This window comes from Candoia aspera, chromosome 3 (assembly GCF_035149785.1).
Source record: "Candoia aspera isolate rCanAsp1 chromosome 3, rCanAsp1.hap2, whole genome shotgun sequence".
Taxonomy (NCBI): Eukaryota; Metazoa; Chordata; class Lepidosauria; order Squamata; family Boidae; genus Candoia; species Candoia aspera.
The window spans coordinates 39225948-39245304 of NC_086155.1; the positions used below are offsets into that span (position 1 = coordinate 39225948).

The 19357-nt window shown below is 40.3% G+C and overlaps 1 protein-coding gene across 1 annotated transcript in view; it reads right to left on the reverse strand.

Moving 5' to 3' along the window:
• Positions 1–19357, reverse strand: part of WNT2B (Wnt family member 2B) — a 45897-nt gene that overhangs the window by 14829 nt on the left and 11711 nt on the right. The window lies entirely within an intron of this gene.

Consider the following 19357-nt stretch of genomic DNA (forward strand, 5'->3'; position numbering starts at 1 on the left):
TTAAGACCCTCCCTTTAATGATAATGAAAAAAGAACTATATGGCTGGGCTATATTTCACTGTCTCCCACACCATCTGCTATCATTTGTATTAGTCATGAAGATAGCTCACGTCCTTATGAAAGATCTGTGAATACAGACAAGGTCCCATTATTTTTCTCCTCTTAAAATATTTTGTTTAAACTCTGGTGAGAAGTTGAGGTCATCTAGGGCTGGCATGGTAGATGATAAACATTGCTCCCCACATCCTTGGCAAATGAGATCTGTTTTGGCTAACATACATTATTTTCACAAGCTGGCTGATCAACTGCTCAACAGAAAAGACAGGATAGAAGAGGCATTAGAAAGCAGTCTGTTGTCAAGTATGAAGCAAAACATGGAGGGAAAATAAAGGACCATGGAATTCAGTCATGACCTTAGGAAAAGAAGCTTAATCCAACAACTCCTTGGTTGGTTTGGATCAAGCTCTATTGCGTAATGATACAGGCAGAATGTTTTCTTGACTGTTTGGCTCAAGGTCAGTAAAAGCTAGACTGACCCTATTCCACCACCGACTTAGTGGCAAGTTACCACAAAGTGTATATACCATTACTTGAAAAGTAGATTGTCTACGATATCCTGCCAAGTGATAAGGAGAATTTTATTATTCCCTAGCTTCCTGACTCTCTGTAAATGTGTGATAAAATTCTTATCACTTAGCAGAATATCAGAGACAAGTGGTTGCAGGTATGCTATGGAGGACTATTCTGGTGAATATATGTTTTCAGCCAGTGGCAGTGATGGCTAAGGCTGCACAATCCCCTAAGATTATTATCCTTCTGTGACCTAGAAAACCAGGTTGGAACTCCTTTTGAATAGGTCAGAGTAAAGATTAATTTTATATAACAAAGCAGAAGTCTGGAAATTATGAGGTAATACTCTGCAAATGAAAGTTCTCTTCCTCCAAAAGTTCTAATTCTTTTATAAATAATTAAGATATGGGTTACTTTGTTTCTTCACTGATACCTTTTTTCTAGCTCTTCACTCTGCATTCAGGAATCTAGGTGATATCATTAAGGAGCACAAAACCCTTGCCTTGAAATGATGGAAATAGTAAAGCTATGAAAAGAAAATAGACTAGAAACTTGTAAAGTTCAAAACTGTCTCATAGAAACGTAAGCTTAAGCCCTGGAAACACAACCAGCAGTGCTGCTCCTACAGTTATTACTTGCTTTATCTTGCTTGATCTGTTTCAGTTTCTATGTTTTTAGAATTGTGCTTAAAGGTTGTTTAAATAATTTCATTGTATAGAACATATAAAAATAAGGTGCATATACATGTAGCCATTTCTGTTTTTATAACTATTTTTTAAATTTTCAACCTGAGAGAATATTTTTCTTCTTAACTTTGCAGGCCACCTTTCACTCCCTTTAAAAATAAAAAATAAAAATAAATCCATTCTTCTGGCACTAAAGGATGCCCATTCTTCTCTTTCCTTATAATTATCAGGCTTTTGAAAGAAGATTTTGGCTAATACCATCAGAGCATGAAGTGGGAAACAACTCCCTTTGCTCCATGTTGCCTACAGGTTTAGAGGTCTGTAGGAAAGATTTCATAGTTTAACCCAATGTTCTTAACCCTGGCAACTTTAAGATGTATGGACTTCAACTCCCAGAATTGCCCAGACAGCATGGCATGCTGGGAGTTGAAGTCCACACATCTTAAAGTTGCCAAGGTTGAGAAACACTGGTTTAACCCACTGTGCTATTTGTCATTTGGCAACTTTGGCTCCTCTCTAGTCTATAAACACTTTTTTCTCCTATCCAAGGTTTTGTGACTCTTCTTACAGTACTCTACTGACAAATATCTCCTCAGCCTCTCTTGTCCCTTCCATTTCTCAGCTCTTTGTTTACATTATTCCTCTTTGATTTCTTTCCATATCTTCTTCTGTCTATTTTGTGCCTGTCAGTTTTCAGCTACTCTGACTTTTTCTTCAGTTTTTCAGCGGGTACTTAGCCTTCCTTCTATGCCTCCAGTTTTTCTTACAATGACATAGCATCTCTTATCTCAAAACAATGGCACTTCTTCAACTGTCTTCCCTCCCCTTCTGTCCCCACAGAGCCAGATGAATCTTTCACATTCACATGCTGGAATGTGCTGCAGCACATTCATGCAAAGTCTAAAACCAAAAAGTCCTTGCTCAGACATGTGCAAGTGTACACACATTTCATTGATGACTTCATCACTTAGAACTAATTTGTTCTAAGTGATAAATGAGTTCTTTAAGCAGGTAACAACTTTGAATTATGAATGAAATCTCCATGCACTGGAATAATCCATTTGGTAGATGGATTAGGGACATTTTTCTCTTTCATACATTGTTCATTATAAATAACACTGGTAATATTTATTCTGCTAGTACTTGCGGAATATTAGCAGACTAATGTTAGAATATTCTGCTACATACATATGTGCTCTTGCACTAATTCTTTCCCTTGAAGTAGCTATTCCCACTTCTAGAAATACAATACATAAGTTTGCTGTACATGTGCCACACCTCCTGGGAAGATTCTTTTATTCTTGCCTTTGTAATAGTGCATGCAAACATGCCTGTTCATGTATCAGTTGAAAAGATCATACCCATGAGAACAATATTTCACCTAAGCTTGTGCTGAAGGACTCACAAGGCTGACTTGGTCCACTTCAATTTACTTCCTGAAGTGCTTAAAAATATTATGTGTGTGGAATCCAAATATTTTGTTTTGTCTCTTAAATGAATATCTATTCAGAGTCATTAAACAAATGTCCTTCCTACCCATTAGTCAGGTTGATCTTGGGATCCCCAGGTTGGTTTGACTGGGCTTTCTGGGAAAGCAGAGTAAATCAAGAGCAACCCTAAGTGTCTCGGATTTGCTAGGGAAAATATCAAGAAGCCCCATTGGACACATCTTTTTCTCACTGGGAATACAAGCAGTCCAGGATATTTCTCTTTGACTATAATAGCTCTTCTCTGAACAGCAGATAGCATAATTATTAACTGAGTAATTGATAGAGGCTGCCCACATTAAGGCTCACTCTTCTACTCTTTCATGACTAGTTCACAGTAATGGATGCTACAGAGGTAATAATTAGTACAGATACAATGTTAGAAGGTCATATTATCAATCTCAGTCTAGCTTGCAAGAAAAAAGGTCACAATGACCATCATTCCCTGCACTGAGTGCTGATCTAAATAGCTAAATGGTCTAAATAGCTCCTTCCAACTTTTATCATTCTTTGGTCTTTTCAAGTTCTTTGTCTTATGATGGTTACCTCTATAGCACCAATTCAACCCATCATCCCATCTCATTCTAGATGGTATGTTTATCAAGCAGAAATGGGAAATGCTGAAACACAGAAGCATCTGTGCAATTACAAGTGAGTGAAAGCCAACTTTGAAAGATATTTTAAACTTTGGAAGATGGCACCCACAGTTGATTGCCTGTGGGTTAGGGAAAACTGTTTCCTATCCTCAAATATTGACATATGAAGTCCAGAGAAAGAACCTCCCAATGGCACAATTTTAAGTCGTATTATTGTCTATATTGTACCTACAGAGCCAATGATTTACACAATTGTCCTGTTTTCCTGCCAAGGATCTCAATTGAGGCAAATGTTATTTTAAGGATAAAGCTGAGAAAGAGAATACATAAAGGTCAGTGATTACTTTCTTTTCCTGCAGTCCACCGTGCCAACAAAGTCGTACTTCCAAAGCGCCAGCTTCACGCTGTGTGAGGTGATTACTGTCTGCAGTGACAGGCCAAAATAACTTAAAAGACCTGTTCAGGCATTGCTTTGCACAGAGCATTAGAAGACAATATCTGTATCTCCCTTTATGCAGGCGTCATACACAGTCAAGAATTAGAACCACTACCAGTTGCCTGCATATGGCACAGTGCAAAAATATATAAAAGGAGGAAATATAAAAACTACTGGATGATTTTTCCAGATTTAATTGGATATATACTTTTTTATGTCATACACCAATAATATCAGATTTAAGTTATAACAGATGTGCACAATATAAGGCCCATAAACTGATCATAGCCATTGGAGGAATTCCTAATATCCATGGATTATAATCATTTCATCTTTCTGAGGGAAACCAGGTCAATCAAAATCAGGGGGAGGAATGGAGAATATCATGTGGGTGACTCACTTTCCTAGCCTTTCCCCTTGATGGAGTTGGCCCCTCTTTGCCCTGCTGCTGATGCATCCAAGCCTCTCTTGGTGTGTGTCTGTCTGAGGAAGTAAAAGACTCATGGTCCCAATTTTGGCAAGAAGGAGCAAGTCTCAAACTGGTGAGGTGAGGACATGACTAAGAAATAGACCAAACAGGAAGGGAACTGAAGGATTAGAAAGCATGCCTACTCTTTTGCAATTATTGCCCTCTGGAATGATCTCCCCCCAGAAATTTGTGCAGCTCTCGCCCTTATGTCATTCAGGAAACTATTGAAGATGTGGTTGTTCTCCCTGTCCTGCGGAGAGGGTGATTCTGGGGCCAACTTTTGTCCTTTTGCCCAGTTTGGTTTGGTTCTGAATATCTTGCACTTCTGGTTAGTTGTATGTTCTGTCTATTTATCTCTCTTTCCCTCCCTCCCTCCCTCCCTCTCTCTCTCTCTCATCTATCTAGTCTATCATCTTCTTAGCTATATACTGTATATTCTTAGCTGTAAGCTGCCCAGACTTATTTTTGAGTCAGGCGACTTTTAATAAAATAAAAATAAAAAATAAAAAATAATAAAATAATAAAATAATAAAATAATAAAATAAAATAAAATCTGAAATTTGAGGGGGGAGAAGAATAATTGAGGTAGGAGTTCAAGAAAACATGAAGAATTAGAGATAGTGATCACATATGAGAACTAATAGAAAATGATAAATTGAAATACTCTTTTTTAATGATTAGCATAGTCCTCTAGGGTCAATATAAATAAAAAAGTGATCCTGTATGAACTTCCTGATTAAAGTCATTGGCAAAAGCTTGTTGTTGATGGTACTTATCCAAGGACAGGACTTTTAGCGAAAAATAGAGCCCTGATCAAACAAAGATTCAAGTACTGCTTTTGAAATCACTCCAAACTCTGAAGACTTTTCCCCAGCCAACCATATGCTCCATAATTTAAGCAGTACCTGTATTTCATCAAAGAATATCACACCTCATAAATATAATGAACTATACATTCTACACATTTACATTTCTTAACATGCTGGCTGGGGAATTCTGGGAGTTGAAGTTCTCAGATCTTACGCTTGCAGAGGTTGAGAAACACTGCTCTAAAGGGTTCTTTTTGGTCCCCCTCAAATTACATCTAAATACCACCTGCTTCCCAACTCTTGCATGGAATAAGATAAGACTCACCTATTTGGACTTTTAAAAAAATAAAATAAGACAGGGAAAGCACAAAGAGCACAGCTTCTGGAATTCTTTCTGATCCCTCAGTAATAGCTCCGCTCTGAATCATGAGACTGGGATGGAGGCCTAGAACAGAGGAGACAGCAACATTTAGAGGTGCTGTCCAACTGTCCCTCTCATAGGATGCCTTTTGTCCCTTTCAAAGGGTTATCTCGCTGATGGACAGAGTTCTGAGTCCTTCACATCATTCCCTTCCAACATTCTGTTGGACTGGAAAGAATTTTTAAAAATGTGCTCTGCAAAGCCCAGTGGAATACTTAGGAACAGCAGGCTTAGCAGAATCCCTGTTGCTTGAGCTAATAACTCTTAGGCAGACAGTCATTCTTCAGGAAGTTGAAAATGGTTTAGGAGAAATTTCTCTATCATGACTTCTATACGCATGACTTTGTTTCATTACTGTTTATACTAAATGTTGCAGGTGTCTGAAATACCTGCCTGCCAGAAATAAAATGGGATCCATGGAAGGTAACAGCTGGAATTATTGTCATCTGTGGCTTTAATTACTCAAATATTTTTTAAAAAAAATTATGCCCAGAAATGCTCTCTGTTCTTTATTACTATTTTATGTTTTTGGACTAGACTCACTATTGAATGGTTTCAGGGCCGAATTCAAAGTAAATATTACATGCAAACCATGAATCATGCATCTCAGCAAATATCCCAGCATTTACAACTTTCATTTGACAAAGATGTTGGCCTTAGAATGGTTATTTAACCACATGAGCTGCACCAACAAAGAAATTAATTGGTAGGACCCAGAAAGGCTACATTACTGTTGGATGCATCAACAGCAAACCATCATGACATGTGCATGTAAATGTCATTATAAAATGCTCTTTGCATCACAATGTTTAATGCAGAATATAAATTGCAGCATTTGTGTAATGACATTATTTGTGTTATTTGTTTCCCCTTGCCCTCTTTGTAGACTGCTTTGTTGTTGTTGTTTATTCGTTTAGTCGCTTCCGACTCTTCGTGACTTCATGGACCAGCCCACGCCAGAGTTTCCTGTTGGTCATCAACACCCCCAGCTCCCCCAGGGATGGGTCCATCACCTCTAGAGTATCATCCATCCATCTTGCCCTTGGTCGGCCCCTCTTCCTTTTGCCCTCCACTCTCCCTAGCATCAGCATCTTCTCCAGGGTGTCCTGTCTTCTCATGATGTGGCCAAAGTATTTCAGTTTTGCCTTTAATATCATTCCCTCAAGTGAGCAGTCTGGCTTTATTTCCTGGAGTATGGACTGGTTTGATCTTCTTGCAGTCCAAGGCACTCTCAGCATTTTCCTCCAACACCACAGTTCAAAAGCATCGATCTTCCTTCGCTCAGCCTTCCTTATAGTCCAGCTCTCGCAGCCATATGTTACTACAGGGAACACCATTGCTTTAACTATGCGGGCCTTTGTTGTCAGTGTGATGTCTCTGCAATTAACTATTTTATCGAGATTTGTCATTGCTCTTCTCCCAAGGATTAAGCGTCTTCTGATTTCCTGACTGCAGTCAGCATCTGCAGTAATCTTTGCACCTAGGAATACAAAGTCTTTCACTGCTTCTACATTTTCTCCCTCTATTTGCCAGTTATCAATCAAGCTGGTTGCCATAATCTTGGTTTTTTTGAGGTTTAGCTGCAAGCCAGCTTTTGCACTTTCTTCTTTCACCTTCATCATAAGGCTCCTCAGTTCCTCTTCACTTTCAGCCATCAAAGTGGTATCATCTGCATATCTGAGATTGTTAATGTTTCTTCCAGAGATTTTAACTCCAGCCTCGGATTCCTCAAGGCCAGCTTGTCTCATGATGTGTTCTGCATACAAGTTGAATAGGTAGGGTGAGAGTATACAGCCCTGCCGTACTCCTTTCCCAATCTTAAACCAGTCCGTTGTTCCGTGGTCTGTTCTTACTGTTGCTATTTGGTTGTTATACAGATTCTTCAGGAAGCATACAAGATGACTTGGTATCCCCATACCACTAAGAACTTGCCACAATTTGTTATGGTCCACACAGTCAAAGGCTTTAGAATAGTCAATAAAACAGAAATAGATGTTTTTCTGAAACTCCCTGGCTTTTTCCATTATCCATCGGATATTGGCAATTTGGTCCCGAGTTCCTCTGCCTTTTCTAAACCCAGCTTGTACATCTGGCAATTCTCGCTCCATGAACTGCTGAAGTCTACCTTGCAGGATCTTGAGCATTACCTGACTGGCATGTGAAATGAGTGCCACTGTTCGATAGTTTGAACATTCTTTAGTGTTTCCCTTTTTTGGTAGGGGGATATAAGTTGATTTTTTCCAATCTGATGGCCATTCTTGTGTTTTCCAAATTTGCTGGCATATAGCATGCATTACCTTGACAGCATCATCTTGCAAGATTTTGAACAGTTCAGCTGGGATGCCATCGTCTCCTGCTGCCTTGTTATTAGCAATGCTTCTTAAGGCCCACTCAACCTCACTCTTCAGGATGTCTGGCTCTAGCTCACTGACCACACCGTGAAAACTATCCCTGATATTGTTATCCTTCCTATACAGGTCTTCTGTATATTCTTGCCACCTTTTCTTGATCTCTTCTTCTTCTGTTAGGTCCTTGCCATCTTTGTTTTTGATCATGCCCATTTTTGCCTGGAATTTACCTCCAATGTTTCTAATTTTCTGGAAGAGGTCTTTTGTCCTTCCTATTCTATTGTCTTCTTCCACTTCCGCGCATTGCTTGTTTAAAAATAATTCCTTATCTCTTCTGGCTAACCTCTGGAATTTTGCATTCAATTGGGCATATCTCCCCCTGTCACTGTTGCCTTTTGCTTTCCTTCTTTCTTGGGCTACTTCTAGTGTCCCAGCAGACAGCCACTTTGCCTTCTTGGTTTTCTCTTTCTTTGGGATGTATTTTGTTGCCGCCTCCTGAACAATGCTGCCAACTTCTGTCCAGAGTTCTTCCGGGACCCTATCTACTAAGTCCAGTCCCTTAAATCTATTCTTCACCTCCACTGCATATTCCTTAGGAATATTAGTGAGCTCATATCTAGCTGATCTGTGAGTCTTCCCTAATCTCTTTAGTCTGATCCTAAATTGTGCAAGAAGAAGTTCGTGATCGGAACTACAGTCAGCTCCAGGCCTTGTTTTTACCGACTGTACAGATGTCCGCCACCTTTGGCTGCAAAGGATGTAATCAATCTGATTTCAGTGTTGTCCATCTGGTGAAGTCCATGTATAAAGCCGTCTCTTAGGTTGTTGGAAGAGAGTGTTTGTTATGCAGAGTGAATTGTCTTGGCAAAATTCTATCAGCCTATGTCCTGCTTCACTTTGTTCTCCCAGGCCATACTTACCTGTAATTCGAGGTGTCATTTGACTGCCCACCTTAGCATTCCAGTCTCCTGTGATGAAAATAACATCTCTTTTAGGCGTGTTGTCCAGTAGGTGCTGCAGATCCTCATAGAACTGCTCTACTTCAGCTTCTTCAGCATTTGTGGTTGGGGCGTATATTTGGATCACTGTGATGTTAGATGGCTTGCCCTGAATTCTAATTGAGATCATTCTGTCGTTTTTTGGATTGTATCCAAGCACTGCTTTAGCCACTTTACTATAAATTATGAAGGCTACTCCATTTCTTCTGTGGTCCTCTTGTCCACAGTAGTAGGTCTGGTGGTCATTTGATGTCAACTGGCCCATTCCAGTCCATTTCAGTTCACTGACGCCCAGAATGTCTATCTTTAATCTTGACATCTCACCAATAACCACATCCAATTTGCCCTGGCTCATAGATCTTACATTCCAGGTTCCAATGGTGTGTTGATCCTTAGAACATCGGATTCGCCGTTCACCACCAGCACCGTCGGCCGCTAGCCGTCCTTTCGGCTTTGAGCTAGCTGTGTCATCACGTCTGGGGCTAGTTGAGCTCATCCTCTGTTCCTCCCCAGTAGCATTTTGACCATCTTCCGACCTGGGGGTCTCATCTTCCGATGGTATACCGACATATCTCTGGTTGTACTGATCCATTTAGTTTTCACGGCAAGAATACTGGGGTGGGTTGCCATTACCTTCCCCAGGGATCGCATTTAGTCTGACCTCTCTGTCATGACCTTCCCGTCTTGGGTGGCCCTTCACGGTTTAGCTCATGGCATCATTGAGGTGCTCAAGCTCCAGCACCACGACAAGGTAACGATCCTTTGCTGAAGTTGTAGACTGCTATTTATTTATTTATTTTATTTGGTTTAGTTTGGTTTGATTTGTACAGCCACCCATCTTACTTATGAGACCCTGGGCAGCTCACAACAACTAAAAACAATAGCAATAGAAGACAATAGAAATATAAATCAATGCAACAAACATACAACCATATTAAAACCATCACTAAAATCTCAGTTAAACACAAAACATAATCACAGGAGGTGACTACGACCGTATATCCCATTCAGTACAACCACTGAAAAGGCTCACCCCTACTACCAGACTCCTAAGCATGATGACACAGCCATGTTTTCATGCCCTTCGTAAAAGCCAAAAGGCTGGGGGCCAATCTATGTGTCAGGGGATGATATTCCAAAGGGTGGATGTCATGGCAGAAGGAGGTCTCTTCCTGGGTCCTGTCAGATGACATTCCATAGTGGACAGGACCTATAACATGCCTCTCCTTCGGGATCTGATGGGATACATAGATGTAACTGGAAAGAGGCAGTCCCTCAGATATCCTGGTCCCATGCCATGTAGGGCTTTATAGGTTATTACCAGCACTTGTGGTGGATTTCAGCAGTGCCACTGGTTCTCAGGAAGGGGGGAGTAAATTCCAAGAAGGGGAAAGAGATAAAAGGAAACATAGTCCAGAGGGCAGTTATGGGAAAACCAAGAGATTCAGAACAGCCCTGCTTTCCCAGGTTATTTCTCTTTAGGTTAGGTAGATGGCATGATTCTGTCTACACAGTGTTAGCAAATAAAGAACTGGAGTTTGGCTGGACTGATTCTTTGTTGTACTTGGGCTGGGCCTGACAGCACCTTGAACTGCATCTAGAAGAACACTGGTAGTCAATGCAGCTCACAGAGCACACATAACTGCCCACAGTGCTGTATTTTGCACCAGCTGCAGCAACCAAATGATCTAAGGGCAGACCCATGTATAGCACATTACAGTAATCCATTTGGGAGCATGAGTGACTGAGAACAGAGCCTCCTGATCCAGGAAAGGGTACAACTGGTGCACAACATGAAGCTGTGCAAAGACCCTCTTGGCCAAGAGCAGGAGACATGACTCCAGGAGGACCCCCAGGTTAAGCACAGGATGTGTTTGGGGCAGCGCCACCCCATACAGAACAAAAGATGGTAAGTCCCTGGAACCAGAAGTTCCCAAAACCCAAAGCCACTCAGTCTTGTCAGGGTTGAGCTGAAGCCTGTTATTCCCCATCCAAACCCCCACAGCCTCTAGACACTGAGACAGGACATCAACAACATCACTTAATTTGCTGGGGATGGAGATGTAAAGCTGGATATCATCAACGTATTGATGTTACCTTTCCCCATGGTGATGGATGATCTCGCCCAGCACCTTCATGTAGATTGTCAGGGATGTTATTTCCATGGCAAAGCAGTCTGGGAAATGTAAGAATGCGAGACAGAGAAAAAGTGCTGTCTAATGGTCTGATGCAATGTCCAGCAATGTCTGATGCAATGTCCAGCACAAGACAGTCACAAGACAATGACAGAGCAGGCTGTGACATTTGATTGGCTAGCAGCCACATAAATATGGAAGCAAAGCATAGGCATTCTCTCTCTCATTTGTGAAAAGTCTTCCTGTTACTCTGCCGGTTTGTTTGACAATTTAACTGCTGTATTTGGATATTGGATTTACTGTACACTGGACTATGTTTATTGGATTATGGACGTTGGTTTCTCTATGGAATTTGTATCCTTTATATACCAACAACTTCTAGAGTGTTATGCGTAAGTGTTATTGTTGCACATTTTTCTGTAAATAAACGGGTAAATAGTGCACCACAAGGACTGATATTTTTTTAACCCCAGGGACACGATGCTTAGTGGAATTCTCTCCCCAACATAGATGTTAAACAGGAGTGAAGAGACTACCAAACCCTTCAGAACTTTGCAAAGCAAGGGTTGAGGGAGGGTTGACTCTCACTCCTAATCAACACTGACTGGAACTGGCCTCAGAGGAAGGAGGAGTACCAGCACAATACATTGCTGCCTACCCTCAGCCCCCAAAGCTGATCCAGAAGGATACCATAGTTGATGGTACCGAAGACTGCTGAGAGGTCAAGAATAGGAAGGATGGGTGTAGTACCCCCATCCTGCTCTCACCAGAGGTCATTTAAAAGCATGACAAATGCTGTTCCAGTCCCATGCCCAGGTCTGAAACCAGACTGAAAGGGGTCCAGATAATCTGCTTCATCCAGGATCTTCTGAAGCTGTTGTGCGACCACCTTTTCAACAACCTTCCCTAAAAGGGGAAGGTTGGATACTGGATGATAATTGTTCAGTATGGTTGGGTCTAGTAATGGTTTCTGAGAAGGGGGCAAACCAACACCTCCTTAAGAGGTGGAGGGACCATCCCCTCTCAAGGAAGAATTCACCACGACAAAAACCCAGCCACAGGCTCCTGAAAAGCCTTCACCAGCCAGGAGGGACATGGATCTAACAATGTTTACATGGATGTGCTCCATTCTGATAGGGAATCAGCTTGTGTTTTTACATGCCTGTAAATGTCAAAGGTATACGGAACAAACAAGATTACAAGGATAGCTGCAAAACTGTTGATATTGGCTGGCCCATTTGGCTCAACATGTAGCTTGTGCTTCAACTCAGGGCATATTGCCCAGAAAGGGGCAATCTAAAGTAGCTTTTTACTTATTCAGTCTGAAATTTCTAATTTACCCTAACTGAAATTCAAAGTCCTCTATGAAGCTTCACCTCGGATTATAGATAGGCTAAAGATGGCACCATTAGTCCCAATTTGGGGGGAAAAATTAAAAGTGTTTAGTTAATAGGAGCCAACCTGGTGTAGTGGCTAAGGTACCAGGTTAGAAACCAAGAGGCTGCAAATTCTAATCCTGCCTTAGGTACAGAGCAGCTGGGTGACCTTGGGCCAGTCACTCTCTCTCAGCCCTAGGAAGCAGGCAATGGCAAACCACTTCTGAAATCTTGCCAAGAAATCTGCAGGGACTTTCCAGGGAGTTGCCAGGAGTCAAGACAGACTCAAAGGCAGAAGGAGGAGGAGGAGGAGAAGGAGGAGGAGGAGGAGGAGTTGTTGTTGTTCTTGCTAATATAAAACATTTTGCTGGAAGAGGCATATTGATTAGGGATCAATAGATCTGTCCTCAAATTGGAGTGGTACTTGTGATTATCCTACTGGTTGGCCCAATCACAATCTTAGGCTGGGTGGTAAGAATTATATTTTCTTTCACTTACAGTTACATCTCACTGTTTCCTGGACTCTCTTCTTGAATGAGAGAAGAGTTCTTGTTCCACCTTCTCTCTTGCTCTCTCCCCCCCCCCCCGCTTAAAATTAATGAAATAGGAAGTTGGCATTCCATGAAGCAAGGTGTCAGCTTCCACCTTCATCTTTATTTTGTACAATGAACACTACTCTACAGAAGAAATAATAATTGTAGGTAGTTGTAGATTATTGCTTTGTTTGCAAATATGCCCATCTGCCCAGAGTAATGAGAAAGGTAACCTGGGATGGTGAAAAAGTCTCTGGGCTGTTAGAGCAGATGGTGGGCAGCAACCTTGCCACACCTGCCACAGCAGCCATTTTATGAATGCATAATAAACTTTTACAGCAGCCATACTCTGAAAAGCTTGACTATAACCACTGATGATGCCCACTTGTTTATCCCTGATAAATACAAATCATTCAACACTTTTTTTTGGCATTCTTTTGATAATCACATTAGGATCTGACACATTGTTATGAATAAACTGTTTGCCTTTTAACAACCAGGTAAGAGGCAGAAATCAGCCAGAAACCTGTCCCCATCTCTCCCTTCTTACAATCAACCAGCAATTTATTAATGTATTGATTTCTTCTAGGTGTAGCTGTTAAAAAGGTACAGCCTTTGCCCCTAAAAAGGCAATCTTAAAAATTGGTACCCTGATCTCAAATGTATTCCTTAAAAGAAAAGGCCACTTAGAAAAAAAACATTAAAATATTTGTATATCCATTGATCTACCTGCTATCTGGATAGAGCAATTTATCTGAGTCCAGTTCCTGATGTTATCATGCTGTATGATATTCACTCCCATTCCACATCACTGGCAAGGAATAAAACAACACAATGGCTGCAGGGTATAGAGAGGAGAAGACCTGATATGAAACTACCATTATTAGTGGTAACTTGGTTTTATAATAGTACATTCTCCATCTAATATAAATATAATGTATAAAGCCCAGAGGTAAAAAAAAAAATACAGAAATTATTTCCAACATTATCAAGGAATGATTATTTGCAGCTGAATAGTAGAACTGGGGCTTTATACGTAGTTTTGAGTGCCGAATTAGACATGAAATACTGTTTGCATTTAACCTGTCTAATTTATCTGCCCTAAACAGCAGCCATGGGGGAAAAGGATAAGAATTTGGATTCTAATGCACAGGAAAGACAGGCTCAACTTCTTTCCAAATGAAAATTGTACCCCCTTCCAGGGAAAATACAAGCTTTGAGGCAGCAGTTTTAAATTGGACTGTGATGTGCATGAAAAGGGTTAACTTGTGCATGCCACGGTCCCAGTTGTGGTTTTATCCCTGCCCTGATTTCTATTTCAAATAAACAGAAAATAGATGTTTAACACAACACATTTATTTTATTGTGAAGTCTGACTTTGAGATTACCATTTCGGGGAAGCGCATAAAAGTTATTTCAAAATAATTGCTTCTCCTATTCCCTGCTCTATATCTGCTTAGCACTTTATAGAAGAACCCACATTAGATAAGGGAAATGTTACTGCATTTTCCCTTCCCTTCCCTTCCCTTCCCTTCCCTTCCCTTCCCTTCCTTTCCCTTTCCTTCCTTCCTTTGTTCCATGAGTGAAGCTATTATCAATGCATATTTGGATAGGCAATTGCCAAGGACTTGTCTCTTTGTATGGCCCCTTAATGCAGGCTGCCCTTAATGCAACCCTTAAGATAACAGAAGAAAATTGTCACACGTCACCTTCCAGTTGTTGGGATTTTTTTCTTTTTTTGTTGTAAGAATCTGCTGGGTCTTCTTCCAATAAACAAGGAGAATCCTAAATTGCCTCTTAGATAAACAAAACAATCAGAGGCAGCCACATCTATTTACTCAGCAACATATGTTTCATTTTAAACCCCAGCAAGCATGGATTCCTGGAGAGCACGTGTTCCCATGAAAGAAGTGGGTAGTCAGAATCTCAAATGATTTCAGCCCTCCAGTCACTCGAGTCACTTGCTATCCAACCCAGTTTATGGGAGAGTAAGGAGTTTTGAGGTCCTCCTTGTCAACTGAAAACTTCGTAACATCATTTATCCATTTCAGTTAGTTTAAGACTGAACAGAATGAAAGTCAGTCATATGGTAAAACACTCCAGTTTATTCAGAAGCCAAGGACAATGTAGTACCCCACCCTCCTCCATATACAGAAGCCAATTTAATAGCCATCTGGTTCTTACTTCAATAGTGGTATTAGGATGTTAACTTCCATCACATTTTAGAGTGAAAGTGAGTTTAGATGATCATGACAAGCCAGTAGTGTACAGTGTTGCTGTCCCAGTGAAGGCCACAAGGCTTTGGAGGAACAGCTAAAATATTATTATACTGTTCCACTGCATCTGCTAATGACTTCTACCTAGAGTTAGGGTCAGATCTGATAGTTTGAACTAGAGCTTTGAATCAAGAGAAAAAGAAAATTCTAATATTCTAGAGAAAATATTTGCCCTACATTTACCACAGACCCATCGAGAAACCATTAGGAGTTAATCATCATAGAATGATCACTTCGGTCCCATTAAAGACATGTCTGAGTTGCCAGCTATAAGCAGCCAGATATAATTAAAGAAATGTTCTTAAACTATGAGTCAGGAAATGATTTATGATTCTTGCTGCATTTTCAGAGTCTCATTGAAACCTCAATGAACATGAATGCAGTCAAATCAATTTTCAGTGTAAAATTTTTAAAAATGGAAAACAAGCTTTTCAATGTGGATATGAGAAGAAATCTTTTTCTAAGCCAGCACCCTCTGGTTGGTGGTAATGATCATGATGGTTTGTCTTCCTGTACTGCAAATAGGTTAGTGCACTTGGAAGACCCATATGGGTTGTTAAGATAAACAGTATCTTTAACAGGATAGCCATCTCACTCATGGATTATGTTGTTTATTCTGGTTGTAGAACAAAGGGTGTTTTCCTTTGCAGGGTGGTCAGTATATGGTGTGGATGTGATTGCACAATCCCATTACTATCATAGCTAAAATCAGCCCGCACTGAGTCAATCCTGTTTTAAGTAAGCTTCCAATGAAATCAAGAATGCCTTACTGCTACAATGAATTGCCTCCAAGTACCAAAATTCCTTTCTTCTTGTCCTCCCACATTCCACTAATCTAGTGTTGGATAAGACTAATTTTACACACACATACTTTTTAAAATGTCAGTGGTATTGCTCTTTGCCAGTGTTAGAACAGAGAATGACTGCCTGCAGTGTTTTGTGGCCTGTACACTATGAGTTCAACTACCCATAGTGTCCTTTAGAAGAAATGTTAAGCATATAATTCCATCATAGTTAAAAGTTGATACATCTTGGACCTCACTAACATTCATTTAGTATTAGTGAGGTCCAAGAGGATATACAGGATTTTTTCTAAACTTCAGGTTGATGGGTGGTTAAACAGGTTGGCAGGAAGTTATTTAAAGGCTTAAAGTTTGTTAAATATCTCACATATGACATGAGTTATTGTTTTACGCATTATGCTAAGGAAGACCACATCTTCTGCAAAACTCAGGAATCACACATTATTTATTTATTTATTATTATTCAAATTTCTATTACCGCCCATCTCTCCCCAAAGAGGGGGACACTGGGCAGTTTACAATAAAATTAATTTATAGTTACCAAACCAGGTTCATGGCTATGCTTTTGACATAGAAGGCATTAACCAATTTGGGACCAGAATTCCTGAGATACCACTTTTGTATTGACCTGGTTGATCATTAAGATCCTCAAATGCAGGTTGTGTGTTGAGATTGATAGTGTCAGGTTGTGGTTAATTGGGGTCAGAGGCCACAAGAAAATTAGAGGTAGGAAAATTCCCCCTTCCCAAGATTTTGTCACCTGAAACACAATAGTTTCATCTTGCTTCTAGTAATTCAGCTATGTTGTCTGATCATGTCACTTTGATACTAAACATATTGGCTGAGTTCACACATCATACCACAGTTGTTTAACCATACTGAATAAATCACAAACAGCTGGATTCACTCAATACATTAAATTGAAAACAAGGAAACTCCATTATGGTTTAGTTTGACTTGTGAAGTGATCCACTATCTGCACTGAAATCCCAATAAAGTAACTGCTTGAAATGATAATCTTACAGTAATCAAGGCCTTTTCAAGGGAATAAGTAATTGCCTTGGGCAAAGGAGGGGGCCCCATTCAAAATTTGTCTCAGTATTTGAAATTATTAAATGGATTGATATTTTTCATGTGATGCAATAAAATTAATCAATTACAATATGATCCCAACAGTTCCTTTTCCAGGACTTTCTCCACACCCTCTCATTTACGGGGCCATTCATATAAAAGGACAAACATGCAGTGGGAAGAAAGTAGTGCTGGAACTCAAATGACCATTCTGCCCCTGAACCCCTCAAAGTCCCTATTAGTAGAACTCTCAGGAAATCCCCTTGAAATATTTTATTCCCACATTACATGATAAAAATGAATACGAAGTGTGTTAATAAACTGTTATTTTAAAATACTTCATTTCATTTACTTGAGTGTTCTCTTTCATTTACTCACTTCTCCAAGCTTTTTAATTTTAAGTATTTTAAAATACTTCTTTCATTTACTCACTTCTCCAAGATTTTTAAACGTCCAACTTCACATTGGTTTGACTGCTTCTTTTTCTTTGGCAGATGACCAAAGTTGACATGGGGACCATGGAACTGTGGAAAACACTCATCAATTGCTAGGCAATGGGCCACATTTTTTTCTTAGTTTACCTGTCCACTGACTTGGAAAGGGCAACCTGGTAAGATTATAGCAGTGGAGTTCTGGGTAGCTGTTTGAGTCATTCAGTTGTTTATAGCTGCTAGTACTAGTTTGACTGGAGAAAAGTCATGATGCATTTTGCACTCTGCATGAGAAACACCTACATGCTTTTTGAGCTTTCAATGTCCATTTTAAAAAGTCTTCTGCCATCAGTATTGAGTTTTAGATGGGCTGCACAGCATCCTGAAATGCAAAGTGTTCCATAAAAGCAGTAGCTGTCTAAGAGCATCAAACTCTTACTATTTTGTTAGGTCTTTATAGAGATAAGGCCATTTTAGCCTGCTACAATTTGAAATGTTTCATAGGCTAATTTACTCATGTATATTTACAGTTCAGAACTGATGCTGCTGGTCACCCACAGGAATCACCTGGTTTAATTTCAGTGAAGGCTATATTTGTTTCTTGCTCCTTCATTCTATAATGGCTTTAAACATATTTAGAATAATTTATTTTTATAATACTGGAAACACTCCAAAATTAGCCCCTCACCCTAATCTCTGAAGTCAAATTTATGTTGTGAATTTTCTATGACAATATGCCTACACAGGGAAAGAAGATATTGATGCTGATAGGTGGTTAGCTAGGGTTCATCAGTCAAAGCTCATAATTCTAATTTTATTCCATATATATTGGCTGCTATCTGCTACTAATGGCGCTGCGGGTTAAACTGCTGAGCTGCTGAGCTTGCCGATCGGAAGGTTGGTGGTTCGAATCTGCGTGACGGGGTGAGCTCCCGTTGCTAGTCCCAGCTCCGGCCAACCTAGCAGTTCGAAAACATGCAAATGTGAGTAGATTAATAGGTACTGCTTTGGCGGGCAGGTAACAGCATTCCATTTAGTCAGACACGGAAGTGTCTACGGACAAACGGCGGCTCTTCGGCTTTGACACGGAGATGAGCACCGCCCCCTAGAGTCGGACACGACTGGACTTCATGTCAAGGAAAACCTTTACCTTTACTTATCTGCTACTAGGCCCAATGTAAATATTATATTTATTTGTTTATTTAATTTAGAGGCCACCTGACTCCAAGTGATTCTGGGCAGCTAACATTTGAAAGCAAGAATAATAAAAGTAAGACACAAATCATTGATGTTCGGAAGAGAAAGAAACCAAATAAAACAACCCCAAAACAACTTACAGGGGCTCAGCAACTCCCCTACCCCAAGGTCTGGGAGAATATTCAGGTTTTCAAAGACTTTCAGAGTATCATCCTGAAGTGAATTTGATTTTTTTAAAAAGAATTTAATTCAGTTTATATCAAGAATGACATCCTCCAATTCAACCTGTCCTTTCATTTGTGGTTAAATAAAATCAGATGGGAAAGTGTAAAGGACAGGAACCTCTTGGATTTCAGCAACCGAATCCAGCAACTCAGGAAGGGTCGATGAGTACCAGGGTGTGTACCAGCAACAACCTCAACTTCAACCAGAGGGCCTTGCAACTGTTATCTGCAGAACAGAAGCTCTGAAAGCCCCCAATGACTCATGGACGACAACTGCCACCTCACCCCACATCCCCTCCCCACCCCTCCCTTGAAGTCTTGGCTGGTACCAGCCCTAAAACACAGTGGGCACATTTCCGAGAGAAGAACATCCTTCTCTGGATCCACCCAGGTCTTGGTGATGCAAGCCATGTTGGCCACTCATTTGTAATCAAATTGTGATTGTTGGCAGATTTATTGCAGACTGACCCGGTATTCAATAGCAGCAGCTG